The 14,775-nt window shown below is 44.9% G+C and overlaps 1 long non-coding RNA gene across 1 annotated transcript in view; it reads left to right on the forward strand.

Moving 5' to 3' along the window:
* Positions 1-12,425, forward strand: part of LOC115088814 — a 104,433-nt gene extending 92,008 nt beyond the window's left edge. The window contains exon 3 of the long non-coding RNA XR_003855904.1: positions 11,547-12,425. This is a non-coding gene — a long non-coding RNA (uncharacterized LOC115088814). The remainder of the gene's footprint in view (positions 1-11,546) is intronic.
* The last annotated feature ends 2,350 nt before the right edge of the window (positions 12,426-14,775 follow it).

Below are 14,775 nucleotides of genomic sequence, written 5' to 3' on the forward strand. Positions count from 1 at the left end.
CATGGCAGGAGGCAGGGAGGCAGGAACACAAACAACTGAGAACACAGAAAGACAATGCCAGAAGTAACAACCAGCACTGAGGAGAGATCCATCAGGAGACCTGCTACTGAAGCAAGGGAGAGCAGGGCTGAGTGAGTTTAAATATCCAAGGCGGGTGATATAATTTCTGAGGAAATCCTGCAGTTTTCCTGCTTAGGTACACATATGTTTTGCTACACCTTGTTAAATGTAACTTTGCCTCCTGTTAAAGTCCTCTTGTTATCAGTTGTTAATGTATGTTAACCCCTAGGTTCCTTGTAAACCGATTTGATATGACCCATATCATGAAGGTCGGTATATAAACTAATTAAATAAATAAATAAATATGTGTGCAGTGGTGCGTGCTCACAGCTATGACATCCATTATCAGGGCCCCATCGTGGGCATCTGATGGCGTTGTTCTGCTGCAAACCTGGAGCCAGATGCCGATAAGTCAAGGATCTAACAAACCGGTGAGAGAACAACCCCTTGAGAAAACCAGTTTAAGTAGCTGAGGTTAAGAAGAAAAATCTCCAAGAACAACTCATTGTGTATGAAACAAACCAATTATGGCACACATCTGGAAAGCACAATAAAAGTAATTGATTTTCCAAAATCTAATGATCTACTGCATCAAATGCCTAATGTCTAATGTCTAATGAAAACACTGTGGATTCAATAACTGTATCAAGATTTCTGTGAAGCATATCAAGCATAAACACCAATGAGTTTTCCATGCTATATTGCTTCCTGAATCCAAATTGGCATCTCTCAAAGAATGGAATTATCTATAAGGTAAGGTATTGGTTAAATTGATTAGCTGCTACCCTTTCTATAATTTTTGATACAAATGGTAAATTAGATACCAGATGAAAATTATTACAAGCTCTCCTTCTGATATAGGCTCAAAAAAGCTCAGATATGAACCTGACACAACAGGTGATTCTATAAAACACAGATAGATGCTCTCCTCATACTCCTCTCTAATACAGTTTGTGATCCATATTCAGGCACTGTGCAATGGGCTAGTTAGCCAGATAACTAACTAGTCTATGGGCTGACCAGAGTTAGCTGAATAAATCATCCAGGTAACTTTAAATATCAAAGTTAGCCAGATAACTTAACTGGCTAACTCAGCTCCTCCCAATTATGCCCCTAATTTATGTGGCTAAATTCTAGCTGGATAACTTATTATCTGGCTAGAATCTTACTGGATAAGTGCACAAATATTCATTAGCTAAATGCTATTGAATATGGACCTTTATTCTTTGGTAACTGGGTGGAAAAGAAATTTCTATTAAAAAAAATGAATTTCTATAAATAAAAGCAAAAAGTTTTTCCATAACATCTCAAGTTTTCTTCCTTCTCTCTTTAAAGCCCTCAGTTCCTAAGTACATTTTTTAGACTTATTAGACAATTTCCTCTTGTGATTTCTACTTGGCACAATGGAATCTAAAGTTCTGCTTAGTTCTACATTTCATATTTCAATAGTCAAATCAGTAGGCTTATCCCTTAGTTTTGAAGTCAAGCCACCCAAAGCAGCAATTAGATTGATTGCCTTGACCTCTGCCCTGATTCTACTCTGGCTGATGATTGCTGCCTGCCCTGACCACTGCACGGATACGAACTCTCTCAGATTGCCGCCTGTCATGACCTTCATTGTGTTCTGACATTGCCTGACCACTCTTTTGTCGGACTCCCACCTAAGTCCTGCCAGTATCAGAACCCAAAAGCTCAACCTGCAGGGGAAGAAGCTGGTGAAGGTGACGCCTAGTCCTAGTCCCAGCCTGAGTATATGTACCTGCTGTTGGCATGGGTCCAGCTTGTTCACCTACTGGGTTGCACTAATCACACCACAGCCAAAGGAATTACACATGTGACAGTATTTTAAGGATAACTTTCAAACAGCTGCACACAGTGGCATATACACACATATATGGCCATATATTTTATGATAATATTTTATAACTTGCTGCGGCAGTCAAAAAAGCAAACAGAATGTTGGGAATTATAAGAAAGGGAATGGTGAATAAAACGGAAAATGTCATAATGCCTCTGTATCGCTCCATGGTGAGACCGCACCTTGAATACTGTGTACAATTCTGGTCGCCGCATCTCAAAAAAGATATAATTGCGATAGAGAAGGTACAGAGAAGGGCTACCAAAATGATAAGGGGAATGGAACAACTCCCCTATGAGGAAAGACTAAAGAGGTTAGGACTTTTCAGCTTGGAGAAGAGACGACTGAGAGGGGATATGATAGAGGTGTTTAAAATCATGAAAGGTCTTGAACGGGTAGATGTGAATCGGTTATTTACTCTTTCGGATAGTAGAAAGACTAGGGGGCACTCCATGAAGTTAGCATGGGGCACATTTAAAACTAATCGGAGAAAGTTCTTTTTTACTCAACGCACAATTAAACTCTGGAATTTGTTGCCAGAGGATGTGGCTAGTGCAGTTAGTATAGCTGTGTTTAAAAAAGGATTGGATAAGTTCTTGGAGGAGAAGTCCATTACCTGCTATTAAGTTCACTTAGAGAATAGCCACTGCCATTAGCATTGGTAACATGGAATAGACTTAGTTTTTGGGTACTTACCAGGTTCTTATGGCCTGGATTGGCCACTGCTGGAAACAGGATGCTGGGCTTGATGGACCCTTGGTCTGACCCAGTATGGCATTTTCTTATGTTCTTATGTGTGACATATGCGTATATTAGAAAATATGCATATCAGTACCCTACAAAATATGTGCATATGTATGCTTATACGTGAATACCTGCAATGCATTGAAAGCATATATATTCCTACCTATTTTTCAAATATATGCACGTATATTTTATGTGCAAAAATAAAATAGGACTTACTCTTTTAAATCCTGATTTAAGCACATGTCAATGTACTTTAAAACATGCACACATAATTGACAATAGCAGTTTTACCAATTAATCCACCAGTTCACACAGACTTTCTCCAGGTCATTGAGACGCTCCTGGTTCTTCAGCCTAATACTCCAGTTAACTCAGACCTCTCACCCAGCCAATACTACACAATAAACTTAGAAACATAGAAATGACGGCAGAAGAAGACCAAACAACCCATCCAGTCTGCCCAGCAAGCTTCACACTTTTTTTTTTCTCATACTTATCTGTTTCTCTTGGCTCTTAGTAACCTTTTGGTTCTATTTCCCTTCCACCCCCACCATTAATGTAGAGAGCAGTGTTGGAACTGCATCTAAGTGAAATATCTAGCTTAATTAGTTAGGGGTAGTAACCACCGCAATAAGCAAGCTACACCCATGCTTATTTGTTTACCCAGACTATGTATTTCAGTCCTTGTTGGTTGTTGTCTATATATAGATCCACTTTTCTTCATTCCCACTGCCGTTGAAGCAGAGAGCTATGCTGGATATGCTTGAAGTATCTGTCTTTCTCCCCTGCCGTTGAAGCAGAGAGCTATGCTGGATATGCATTGAAAGTGAAGTATCAGGCTTATTTGGTTTGGGGTAGTAACTGCCATAACAAGCAAGCTACTCCCTGCTTTTTTGTGAATGCAAATCCATTTTTCCACATTTCCTCTTGCCTTTGAAGCTTAGAGCAATGTTGGAGTCACATTAACCGTGTGTAGGTTTATTGAATAAGGGTAATATCTCCAGGTAGCAGCCGTCACTCCCGCGAGCCACCCACTCTTCAATTCATGTTCTCTAGACTTTATGGATCCACAGTGTTTATCCCATGCCCCTTTGAAGTCCTTCACAGTTCTGGTCTTCACCACTTCCTCCGGAAGGGCATTCCAGGCATCCACCACCCTTTTGTGAAGAAATACTTCCTGACATTGGTTCTGAGTCTTCCTCCCTGGAGCTTCAAATTGTGACTTCTGGTTCTGTTGATTTTTTCCGACGGAAAAGGTTTGTCATTGTCTTTGGATCATTAAAACCTTTCAAGTATCTGAAAGTCTGTATCATATCACCTCTGCTCCTCCTTTCCTCCAGGGTGTACATATTTAGATTCTTCAATCTCTCCTCATAAGTCATTTGATGAAGACCCTCCACCTTTTTGGTTGCCCTTCTCTGGACCGCCTCCATCCTGTCTCTGTACCTTCGGAGATACAGTCTCCAGAACTGAACACAGTATCCAGGTGAGGCCTCACCAAGGACCTGTACAAGGAGATAATCACTTCCCTTTACTTACTTGATATTCCTCTCTCTATGCAGCCCGGCATTTTTCTGGCTTTAGCTATCGCCTTGTCACATTGTTTCCCCGACTTCAGATCATTAGACACTATCACCCCAAGGTCTCTCTCCTGCTCCATGCACATCAGCCTTTCTCCCCCCCATCGAATACAGTTCATTCAGATTCCCACTCCCCATATGCATGACTCTGCACTTCTTGGCATTGAATCTCAGCTGCCATATCTTCGACCACTCTTCCAGCTTCCTTAAATCCCGTCTCATTCTCTCCACTCCTTCCGGTGTGTCCACTCTGTTGCAGGTCTTAGTGTCATCCGCAAAAAGACAAACCTTGCCTTCTATCCCGTCCGCAATGTCGCTCACAAAGATATTGAACAGGACCGGTCCTACACCAATACTTGCGGTACACCGCTTAAAACTGCTCTCTCTTCAGAGAGAGTTCCATTTACCATCACACATTGTCTTCTGTCCGTCAACCAGTTTGCAATCTAGGCCACCACCTCGGCACTCACTCCTAAGCTTCTCATTTTATTCACCAGTCTCCTATGCGGGACCGTATCAAAAGCTTTGCTGAAATCCAAGTAGATGACATCGAGTGTTCTTCCTTGATCCAATTCCTTGGTTACCCAGTCAAAAAAGTCAATCAGATTTGTCTGACAGGATCTTCCCCTGGTGAATCCATGCTGCCTCTGGTCCAGCAATTCTCCCGACTGTAGATAGTACACTATTCTCTCTTTCAACAGTGACTCCATTACTTTTCCCACCAGAGAAGTGAGGCTAACTGGTCTGTAGTTACCAGCCTCCACTCTTGTGAAGCGGGACCACCACCGCTCTTCTCCAATCACTCGGCACCACTCCCGTTTCTAGGGATCTATTGAACAGGTCACACAGTGGACCCGCCAACACATCTCTGAGCTCCCTCAGTATCCTGGGATGAACCTCATCAGGCCCCATGGCTTTGTCCACTTTCAGTTTCCCCAGCTCTTCCAAAACATTCTCTACTGTAAATGGAGTTACATCTACTCCACTCCCCTCCAGTTTCTTGTTAACTAGCGACGGTCACTTAATTAAGATAATTATTAAATGTACAATTACCTGAGTAAGCTGGCAAATATATTAGGTGAATTTTCAAAGGAGATACACATGTAATGTAATATATTAACAAAGCAATTTTCAAAAGCCATTTATCCACATTAAATGCACTTAACTTGAATAAAACCTATTGACAATTTAAAATGATCCCTTTCAAATGGGCGCACTTGTAATTGTGTGTGTCGCCATGTGCCTAGAGATGCAGCAGTTTTATAACATACACACACATGTGCACATATGTAAGAACAGCGCTTCTCAACCAGTGTGTCGCGACACACTAGTGTGTTGCCAAATGCCGGCAGGTGTGTCGCATCTCCCGGTGTCCCACTGCCCCGTTGTACTTTCCTTCTCCCTTTTTCCAGCCCCCATGGGCCAATTGGAAGCCTCCTTTCTTCCTACCCCCATTGCCCAATGGGAAGCCTCCTTCATTATGCCTGCCCCCACGCAGGCCAGTCGGAAACCTCCTCCCTTCTACCTGCTAGTGGGAGTAGGAAGAAGGGAGGAAGCCTTTGATTGGCCAGTGAGGCAGGAATCAGAATGCCCGGGGGTGGCGTGGGAGGAATAGAAGTCTTGAACTCCGATGAAGCAAGGCCGCCACGGGACCGTGGCGGTGAAGAGGAAACCCGACCCCAACGAAGCAAGGCCACTATGGGAGCCCATTCCCATGGCGGTTAAGAGGAAAACCTGACCCCGACCTAAAGATGTAGGTGGCGTGTGCACACGTACCCTAGGAGGCCCTCAGGAAATCCATGGCAAACACCGTCGCCGTTGCCATTCCGGGACGCCGGAGAGAGCGGCATGAAGACGTGACAGTAACCATCTTCCCAAGGCTTGTGGAGAGAGAATGAAGAAAGGTGAGGCACAGAGGTCAAAGCCGTCGGAGACCAACGGACGCAACAAGAGCTTGTGTGTCTGTGTGTGAATGGATGCATGGGTGGGAGCTGGTGTGAATGGGTGCTTGGGTGAGAGCTGGTGTGAATGGGTGCTTGGGTGAGAGCTTGTGTGTGTGGGTGTGAATAGATGCCTGGGTGAGAGCTGGTGTGTGTGTGGGTATGAATGGGTGCCAGGGTGAGAGATGGTGTGAATGTGTGCTTGGGTGAGAGCTGGTGTGAATGGGTGCCTAAGTGAGAGCCTGTGTATGTGGGTGTGAATAGATGCATGGGTGAGAGCTTGTGTGTGTGAGTGCCTGGGTGAGAGCTTGTGTCTGTGGGTGTGAATGGATGCATGGGTGAGAGCTTGTGTGTGTGTGGGTGCTTGGGTGAGAGCTTGTGTGTGTGGGTATGAATGGAAGCCTGGGTTAGAGCTTGTGTCTATGGGTGTGAATGAATGCATGGGTGAGAGCTTGTGCCTGTGGGTGTGAATGAATGCATGTGTTATGACCCGCTGCTCGCGGGCCCCCCCCGCGAGCAGAATTACTCACCCATGGATGCCCTGCCTCTAGGAGCGCACGCGCGCCACTTGGATGCTTTTCTAGGCCGTTTCCCGCCAGTGGTGACTCCGCCCAGTTCCTGACGTCAGACGCCGTGGCCTTGATAAGCCGGCCGCGGACACTCAGTCGGAGCCTTGCAACGGACTTACCAACCGGTTCCCTGTTCCTCCGTGCCCCGGAGTGAGCTGCCTTTGGAACTCGCTCCGTTCCTGCTTGCCTGCTACAGTACTTGCTTGGTTCCTGCTTGCCTGCTACAGTACCTGCCTGGCTCCTGCTTCCTGCTACAGTACCTGCTTGGTTCTTGCTTGCCAGCTAAGGTACCTGCTTGGTTCCAGTACCCGAGTCCTGCTACAGTTCCTGCCTGGTTCCAGTTCCCGAGTCTTGCTACAGTTCCTGCCTGGTTCCAGTACCCGAGTCCTGCTACAGTTCCTGCCTGGTTCCAGTATCGAAGTCTTGTTACAGTTCCTGCCTAGTTCCAGTACCCGAGTCCTGCTACAGTTCCTGCCTGGTTCCAGTATCCGAGTCTTGCTACAGTTCCTGTTTACTGTTCTAGTCTGGTTCCAGTTCTCAGTCCTGCTCATCAGCCTGCACGCTCCAGTGTCAAGATCATCAACCCGCCTAAGTCCCAGCGGCCGGGCTCCTACGGGCTCCTCCCGGGGGGGCTTTGGCTTCCTAGGGCGATGCCTCACCTAAGTCCCAGCGGCTGGGCTCCTACGGGCTCCTCCCGGGGGAGCACCAGCTTCCAGGGTGAAGAGTACCTCTATGTCCTGCCTGAACATCTGCCTCCCCGCCTGCGGTGTACCAGAGACATTGAATACCTTTCCCAGTCTCTTGTAGGTTGGCCCAAGGGTCCACTAAATTGAGACTCCAAAACAGCATGGGTGAGAGCTGGTGTGAATGGAAGCTTGGGTGAGAGCTTGGGTGTGTAGGTGTGAATGGAAGCCTGGTTAAGAGGTAGTGTGAATGGGTGTGAGAGCATTTGTGTGTGATTGAGAGCTTGTATATAAGAGACCATGAGTGTGATTGAGAGAGAGACTGGTCAGGAAGATGACTAGTTTGCATATGTGAGAGAGAGACTGGTCAGGAAGATGACTGGTGAGAGAGAGACCGAGACTGGTAGTGGGGTCTAATTGGGGGTGTGTGTGTGAATGACTGGTTGTGGGTGCTAAGGAAGAGGACTGTGAGGACAGAACTTCAGCAGCCCTTGCTGCTTCTGGTAAGTATTATAGGCCTGGAAGGGAAAGGAGTAGGAGAGTTGCTGGAGAGGGTAAGTAAAGGTGGCTTTTTAAATTTATTTTTCTTGATTGACTGCCATTTTAATTATTGGGTATTATGTGATGTCTGCTGTTTTGAAATATTTTATTGATATTTGGACACGTTTTAATAATTTTTATGAGTTTTTAATTGTTGGATAATATTCTGTTCAGCAGCTGTTTTGTAACATTTTTAGTATAGCTTTACAATTATTTCTATGTGGAGCTCTATAGCAGCTTGGCTTATTCTGTTTTCCCAATAGGAAATGTATTAGTGTTTAGGTCCTGGTTTAATAGTTATATTTCTTAGATAGGATTGTTACTATTTGAGTGCGTTCCATAATAGAGGTGTAACTTTGTGCGGGTTAGTTTGTGTGCATTATTGCAAATCCTGAGAGTCTGTTAGGTGCTATATTTCTCTTTCCATTTCTCCAGGTTCGCACCGCATGCAGAGTGGCTTTTTTGGTTTTCCATTCCAGTTTCTATCGCCATATTTATAATTTGTGGTTTTTCTGTACTTGGTGAAGGGTGTGTGACCGAGGTGAGGTATTTCACTAGCATGTAGGCATTTGTATCAATCTTATTTGTTGTGTTTTCTGAATAGGATATGCATTAGGGTTAATTACTGTCTTTTCATAAGGAAGGCTATTTTGCCTGGTAGTAAAGAAGTTTGTTTTGCTTTTACTGGGATGTCATCAGAACCAGAATATCTTTTTTGTATGGTGAGTTGAACAGGGTAATGCCCTAGATCTGCTCTGCACTCATTGCTAGGGGTTGAGGGGATTCCTGTGGATGCAGAGTGCATGTTTACATTTAGCCCCGTGATGGTCACATGTTCAGTGTGTCACGCATGTGAGAACCATCTGTCAGGTGTGTCCGACCAAAAAAAGGTTGAGAACCACTGTGTTAGAAAATAGCCTATGCACATGTATGTGTGCACCAGTGGCGTAGCCAGAATTGATTTTTTGGGTGGGCACAAGGTTAACATGGGTGGGCTGTAGGCATGCAGGTCTACTAGTTGTTTTTTTACTGATAAATAATGCCAAATTATGCAGCATAGCATTCACATCTACGCCTAAGTATGAGGTTTACTTAATGATACAAACATAATTCACGGTGATTTGTGGTACTTTAGCCTTCTTATATTACGATTTTATACACGGCTCCTACCTGTCCATAAATTTTGAGAGAGCGGTTGTGTTGCTTATATTTAAATTGCTAACATCTCAAAATATAGATATATATTTTTACCTTTGTTGTCTGATCTTTGTATTTTTCTAATCAGTTGTTCCTGGTCTCTTTTTCCCATTTTTTCCCTTATAGCTCATTTCCTAATTCCTTTTCAGTGTCTTTCTTCTATTACTGTCTTCTTCCCTTCCACACACACACACATACACGCTTTCTCTCACAGACTCCCTCTCACACACTCAAGCTCTCATATGCTCTCCCCCCCCCCCCCCCCCCCCAGCTCACATTCAAGTTCTCACTTTCTCACCCCTCTCCAGGCTTATATTCTTATGCACACACAGACGCACATCCAGGCACCCATTCTCACCCACACACATAAACCCAGACTCCCATTCTCAACCACACATACACACATTCGAGCTCCCATTCACCCACATATTCAAGCTTCCATTCTCACCCACATACACACCCAGGCTCCAGTTTTACCCACACACACTCCCATTCTCATCCACACATACACATTCAAGCACGTGCACAGCTTCCGCTTTCTCCCCCAGAGCAGGAAGATCAGCTGCCTCTCCTGCTGCCACCGGCCTCCTGCTATCTTCTTCGGGCGTCGGGCCGTACTGCCCGCTGAACTTCCTGTCGGGGGGGGGGGAGCGGAAGCGCAGCGCACAACGTCCACTTCCTCCCCCCCCAAGCAGGAAGATCGGCGGGCAGTACGGCCGACGCCCGAAGATAGCAGGAGGCCGGTAGCAGCAGGAGAGGCAGCTGATCTTCCTGCTTTGGGGGAGAAAGCGGAAGCTGTGCGCGGCGCTTCCACTCCCCCAAACAGGAAGTTCGGCGGGCCGTTTGGTCCGAAGATAGCAGGAGAACGGGTGGCAGAGAGGCAGCTGATCTTCCTGCATTGGGGGGAGGAAGCAGAAGCTGTGCGCGGCGCTTCCGCTCCCCCCTGAACAGGAAGACCGGTTGGCCATACGGCCGCAGCAGCGCTTCCCCACGTGTGCCGTGATGGCGCGCGAGGCGTGGGTTCTCTTGTTCGCTGTCGCGGGGATGGGATCCCGCGACAGCCTTGCAGTTCCGGTGCCAGTTGGGTGGGCCTGGGTCTAAGTTGGGTGGGCACCTGCCCACCCAGGCCCACCCGTGGCTACGCCACTGGTGTGCACCTAATTTTGCAAGTGGGCATGCACAGTCACGTAAAATTGGGTTTGAGCTGCACAAATGGGGGAATTTTATAATAGGCGCATATTCATGCCATGACCAGTTTCACCAGTTTATCTACCAGTTTGCCCAATCTAGAGCTAGGTCCTCCAAACCCCCTAGTCCTTTAGCCTGAACTCCTTAAAACCCTCAGGGATACCTATATTTTTTTTAACTTACACCTCCTCCATAGCAGAAGTACACTTTCATGGCACTGGACCTGGGCACCTGCCCAAAAGTGTAGGTACTTGTGCGCACATCTCATGGCTTTGCTCCAGAATACCCACATCACGCCTATTTTTTCTCTGATGTGAGATGTGCACGCATTGGTACATGTGCATGCATACTCCCACTTTATAAAATTGGGTGAACATGAACATCTGCTAAATGTGCGCCTATCTCCTGATTCTGGTGCATGCATCTCTTTTAAAATTCACCTCAAATGGCATATATTATAGCAATTTTCAAAATCCCACTTACACAGGTAAAGTGTATTTACATGCGTAAAACCCAATTTTAAGCATTGTAAATGCTTTTGAAAATCAGACCCAGTGTGCATTTGTGTCTTTTAAAATAGCAATTTACACATGTAAATGTTGGCCATGTCCCAGAGCACCCCTAGATGCCCCCTTTTTACGTGTGTATATGTGTGCACAAAAGCAGAATATGCATGTATTTTTGATATTTATGAAATAGCATGTATATGAGTAGTTGCTACTTACACACATATATGCTAATTTTAACATTCAGAACTCTATGAAAATTCACCCCTTTACCTGCATAAATACAGCCTATTTGAATCAAATTTAATTTGTGTGTGCAAAGCAGCATTTATATGTATGAAACAAATAGAATGAATGGAAAAAGAGTACTGACAACAAAGACAGAAATGAAAGAACAAACCATACTGAAAATGTTTTGTGTGCACATCCCTATTAGATGAGTTACTCCTCTTTCTTATCCAAATCCTTAAGAATTCCATATTAACATCAGCTGTCATACAGATATTTAAATATGTGCATAATAATATTAGTGATGGTGATACCCATCCTTTTTCAAAAAGGCTTCACAAAACCTGCACATCAACATCAAACTGCAGGTGTTGGACAGTAAGTGGTTTCTTCATAAAACTGTATTTGAATTGGTATGGACTTAAATGCTTTATTCCTCTGTGATTACAGGTTTCCATGGAAATGAGTGGGAATTCCTGTCCAAGAAGCTATCTTTACTGCCTGTTACATGTTATCATGCAGCATCTCTGAAGAGCTGATACAAATAAGAAGCTGTAATCACAAGAAATATAAAAGACAGACATGGTATTGCAAAGTGACTAAAAATGAGCCAGAGATCAGTTACTTGAGTTTCACCTGGATGTACCTTACTATACCACATATGACAGCATACTGCCCAGCAGCAAAACATAAACGAATTTACAAATCTACCACTGCATGATTTTTAGAGCTACCCAGTTTAATGTGTCTTCCATCAAAGGTACAAAGTGTTCCTAACTATAAATCAGCCTGGATATGTTTAATTAAAGGAGAGTTTAATTCTCCTACTACTGATTTAGCCACACAGATGGTGAATTAAAAAGCATCTACCTGCTTAAATTACAATTTAAACGATATGTTATATTAAAATCTTGCTAATAATTATGTCCAAAGGCCCACCAACAGCTGTGCAGTCTCTCCATTGTTCTATTTAGAAATGCGGTGTGCTGTGGCAATAAGGATGAGATTTAATCTATCTGGCTGGATTTTGCAGGCCTTAATGTGCCAGCACTGAAAGTTACCAAAGCAAAGGTGAAGGTAAGGGTAAGGACAAAGCAATTTATTATGTGCCACTGTGACCTAAGCTGCTCATTACAGTTTGCTCATTACAAGTCATACTCAACCTGTTTATTTCCTTCTTCCACACAAGGTAGGTGGTAGAGCAGGAAAAAAGGGTTGAACAATGTAAATAGGCTGCTATTACTGGTCAAAAGGTTTTTCAGAGTTCTTGCTGATAAAGGAATATGTCTGTGATGAGATAGAATAAATCAGTTAATTTTCTATATCTTGAGTCTGTCTTACATTTTATCCTATGCTGTATTTATGTGCAATGGACTTGATTACCAAATAAAGGTCATGAAATGGGTGTATTATTGCGTCTAATAATTGTTTGCTATGCACCACCTTCTTCCCTTTCAATCTTCCTTCCCCCTTCACCGCACACATGGGTTAAAGAGGATATTTACCGTTATGTATTTCCCATGACCCTCAGCCTCTGTGTGGAAGAAAGGGGTCATGATAACAACTGAAAACTCAACTCTGTCATTTGACTCTAATGGAAACCCGAGCCAGTTAAATCCCATGGCCTGATGTTGTGCAAGGTCTGAAAATAAACTATCCAATTTCCCTATTCAAAGCAACAATGCTAAGACAAAAATATTATATACTACTGTGGTCAGTTAAACAAAGCCATTAAAAACCATTTTTGTTTTGCTCCAAATTATTTTTCATTCCTGAAAATATTAGCATTTAGAAGCTCCTTCATCTTAACCATTCAGACCATTATGAATCTAAGATGACAATGTACAATTGTGCAAATGAGTTCACAAACGGGATAGCTCATGCCAAAAATGCTATTGCATGGGTGAATTGTAGCATGTGCTATCTGATGAGTTTGCACACACTATTTTCTCTTTGGGAATCTGTTCACAGACCATATGCAAAATCGTTAATGAGCTGAAAAATCATGCAAAGCAGCACATTAGTGAATTTGCAATATTACATCTATGAAATAAATTTTCAAAGGGTTTTCGCAGGCAAGTAGCAGGTACTTGTATATATGCTATTTTATAAATGTCAAGAGAAAGCAGATATTTTCTATTTTGCATGTACATTTTACTGCAGAAAAAAGGGACAGGATAGGGGTATATTACACCATGGTTCAGAAGTACGCATGGTAGTTGCTATTTTATAAGAGATATATGCCTATGCATTACCAGAATCATTCATACATGTCTATACCTGCTAATTGACTTGCGCAAATGAAATCAGAATTGTCTGTTGTCTGAAGTTTTTGGGTGAGAGATCTGGTGTATTGAGAGGGTTCAGGGTGAAAGGCTAGAGGGTCTAGATGAACTGGCGGCGGTATTGGTGAACTGGTGATTCTAAGTGCATGCAAGCATTTTCAAAATGGTATATATATACATACGTTATAGAATACCTGTCTTTGCGTATATAAATGGGGGTTATTACAAATGCATGTTATATTTATTTATGTGCCTAAATTATACATATATGTTTATAAAATAGGTAGAGAATGTTACGGTCCAGGTCACGTGTGCCGCGACCAGGCCCTTACCTCCATTTTCCTGGTCCTGCTCCCGGTTCAGCTGGCGGAGTTTATGGCCTGTGTGGCGGCGTCCCCGCAGGGGCGACGCCAGTGGGAGATCTTCGGGGGATACCCTGTCCCTAGGCGCGCGTGCACGCAAGAAGGACGCTTTTGTAGGCCTGTTCCCACCATTCAAAGCTCCGCCCGCTTCCTGACGTCAGACGCCACGGCCTATGTAAGCCGGCCGCGGACCCTCAGTCTTTGCCTTGCAACGGGGTTACCTTGCGGTTCCCGGTTGCTCCGTGCCCCGGAGTGTGTTACTACTTGCCGGTAGTTGCTCCATTCCTGCTTCAGACTTGCTTACGTTCCAGCCTGGTTCCTGCTTCAGACTTTGCTTCTGTTCCTGCCTGGTTCCAGTACTCGAGTCTTGCTCCAGTTCCCTGCCTGGTTCCAGTTCCCAAGCCTGCTTGTTCCTGATCCAGCTACCATACTCGCCTAAGTCCCAGCGGCCGGGCTCCTACGGGCTCCTCCCGGGGGAGCTCCAGCTTCCAGGGTGAAGTCTCACCACCAATCACCTAAGTCCCAGCGGCTGGGCTCCTACGGGCTCCTTCCGGGGGAGCACCAGCTTCCAGGGTGAGGCTCATCGTTCGCATCCTGCCTGATATCCGCCTCCCGGCCTGCTTGTACACTGAGACTATAGTCCACCTCTCCCCAGTCTCCTGCAGGCCGGCCCAAGGGTCCACTGAAACTATTAATCCATAACAGATTGCAAGGCCATGGATTCGGCAGATATGCCGGGCTGTCCAGACCTTCCTGGGATGGCCCAGCAGATGCAACAGCAGCAACACTGCATTGATATGCTGGCAGCCATGGTAGAACAACTAGCTACTCGCCTTGATTCTTTGCCTGCTGATTCCCTGCCTGCCACTGGGCCGGCACCCGAGGGACAAGCTACTTCTGTAACTCAGCTACCTACACCCTCTCGCTACGCTGGGGATGCTAAGACCTGTCGTGGGTTTTTGAACCAATGTTTCATACGGTTCTCCCTGCTGCCCCGGCAGTTCCCCACCGACACGGTAAAGGTAGCCTACA

The sequence above is a fragment of the Rhinatrema bivittatum genome, chromosome 3 (assembly GCF_901001135.1).
Source record: "Rhinatrema bivittatum chromosome 3, aRhiBiv1.1, whole genome shotgun sequence".
In the NCBI taxonomy this organism is placed as follows: domain Eukaryota; kingdom Metazoa; phylum Chordata; class Amphibia; order Gymnophiona; family Rhinatrematidae; genus Rhinatrema; species Rhinatrema bivittatum.